The 2,704-nt window shown below is 32.7% G+C and overlaps 1 protein-coding gene across 1 annotated transcript in view; it reads left to right on the top strand.

Moving 5' to 3' along the window:
* The window catches only part of LOC119586990 (ubiquitin-protein ligase E3A-like), a gene marked incomplete at its 5' end in the record, with an annotated part of 26,418 nt that overhangs the window by 5,913 nt on the left and 17,801 nt on the right, over window positions 1-2,704 (top strand).

The raw sequence follows: 2,704 nt of genomic DNA, 5'->3' as shown, positions 1-2,704 counted from the left end.
TGGAAACATTCAAATGCATCTCAATATTTTAGTATTTTTGTATGATTGGTTGAATGCATCTATGTTACAGCTATCAGATATATTGAAAGCGAAGCAGAGTCAAGAAAGGTAACACACCCAGAGAGGTTGACATCCCACACAGCATTTTGTTTGGCTGTCAAAGGTTTATACATTTTGTATGTGATACTTCATTGATAAGTGTAAATAAAGAAAATGATATTAAAACTGGTTTCTTACTCTGCCCAACTGAATAAAATTAAATGTGATTAATAAAAGCATTTTTTTTTTTTTTTTAGAAAATTGTGAAATTCATACTGTCTGTTCAATCCTATTTAATGTTATTTTTGAATTTCTTGAATGTACTATTTTTTTGCAGAAATGTCAAATGGATGTCTTCAATCATAGGTTAATGTTATTTTTAATGGCTTGCTATATAAGAGGATGCTTTGTTAAACTTGTCAAGTAAATTATTATGCCAATACCTTAAGTTGAAAGGTCATTGTTATTAACTCACTGATGGAATGGTAGAGCTAATATCAGTTCCTATAGCAAGTTTAAGATATCTCCAGATGTAATATGTTAGTTTTGAGCTTCTAATTCTTGTATTTTGTATACACACTATTTAATAATACCCATACCAAAATAGACTTCGATTTGGTGATAGACAGGAATCACAATACTTTTGAATTCCTTTTTCTTTTCATTTCTTAGTTTTTGTTGATTTTCCATATCAATGTTTTTCACATCTCTTACTACTTTATTACTTTACATTCTGAAATAATCGTTATGGTCATTCCTAATAATCCAATACCTAAAAGGCCCAAAGTCACTGTTTATCTTTTGTACATGTTTTCTGTGCAAAACAAACAACAGTTGTGAAAAGCACATGGCACAGGGACACCACTCATTACCCCTAGAAAAAATACCATTCAGTAATAGTAAATGAAAAAAAATAAAGACCTACAAAAAGATAGAAACCATGATTCGAAGACCTTTTTTTCCTCATCAGATTTAGACGCAGATATGGGACTGATAGTAATGAAAATTCAGACTGAAATCCTAATATCTTTAATTTCAATTATAAACCAATAGGACTTGAAGAAGCAAGAAGGACAGAGTGATGTTGATAGAATCAATAAATAGAAGATTCCACAATAGTAAACAAACACCCACACAAAAAAAAGGAAATACCTTGCAGTACCATTGCAAGATAAGTTGGAACATGTCTATAGAAACATACCTATTTATAAAGGAAATTACCTTTTAAAGAAAGTGCACCACTTTACCATACCAGATGCTTACAAATCAACCATTGAGTCCAAAAATCATGGTGTAAAAAAATAAAGAACAAGTTTTTAAAGGGAACATGAGCGAATAAGATGAGTACCAAAATGGATGTGGAAAAAAGGGCTTGATGAAATAATGAAAATACCGAAGTGAAGCATGTAAAAAGACTAGAGATGGGATGAAATACCAAAGAAATCAAAACTAGTAGTATTAAAGTTGACGAGGAAAGAAAATATGGTTAATGATAAAAGATAGCTGTGATGCGTCTCAATTGTAATAGTAAATTAAATGGTTCTGGAATAGCGAATGAACACTAAAAGCGGCTGATTGTTACTAAGAGGTGTTCCACATTCCTTCCAAATCGATCCGCAAAACTGCCAATATGAAACCATTCAAAAATATACACCAAAGGATGAAACAATTCATAAAGCAGGTTTTCTTTGTATTTTTACCATAATGTTCCTTAATTAAAAGCAACTGTAAGGTAATTGTTTGTAGTTTTTATTTAGCAAAGAATTTTGTGTAAGTATGGCTCATACACAATAACAGATTAAGAGAATTCAAATATAATTTCGAGAAATTCCCACTTTCTTTCTAGCTGCCCTCCTGCAATTTACTAAGCCTCGAAGTTTTAGAACCATTGACAGAAAGAATGTATGAATACAGATTCTCCAATGGATGGTAGGGGCATCCGAAATATTTCAACAGCGAACTCACCCTCCACCAGTCGGCCTGATGCCTGGCTAACCGTGATGTGGAAATTAAGTACGAAAACGTTTTCTGGTGAAGCATTTGGGTGAAAAACCGACCTGAAAGCTTGGGGGCGAAAAAAATATTGGTACCGATGATCATCTATCAAAAGATGAGCTAATGTAAAGGGGATTAACAGCTCTGCTTCGTGTGGATGGACTAAAAAGGAATATCATATGATACGATGCTGTGGATCATAGGGCGCATGCAAATATTTAAGATATCCAAATACTACGAGACATTGTTTGCAAATTCTATGACATTCAAGAACGTAAGGACTAACATCAGGGGTAGATTAACAAATGATGGTGAATATTAGGATAGAGATTTTTCAGCTCATCTCCAATTTTGTTTTATGTTTGATAATGATGTAAACAATGTTTAACAGAATGACATATGAGAAGCTTGGCACTTGTTTAGTTGGTAAATTTAGTGAAGATTACGGCATGCCATTCAACATCAGAAAGTGTGTAGTGATTAAAGTAAAGAGGTCACATTTTTTATATAATTATAACACACCATTGTCAATTGTAATAGAAATAAAATAAGGTCGTTGCACTAGATTGAATCGGTAGATTTCTAGATATGCTTCAAAGCAAGTGGTCGCAAAGACAAGAAAGAATACGTAGGAAGAAGAAGTGAAGGCCCTAAAAACCAATTTTTTGAG

This window comes from Penaeus monodon, chromosome 22 (assembly GCF_015228065.2).
Source record: "Penaeus monodon isolate SGIC_2016 chromosome 22, NSTDA_Pmon_1, whole genome shotgun sequence".
NCBI classification, from domain to species: domain Eukaryota; kingdom Metazoa; phylum Arthropoda; class Malacostraca; order Decapoda; family Penaeidae; genus Penaeus; species Penaeus monodon.
Note: the sequence above shows the minus strand (reverse complement) of the source record. Positions and strands in the feature narration are given on the sequence as shown.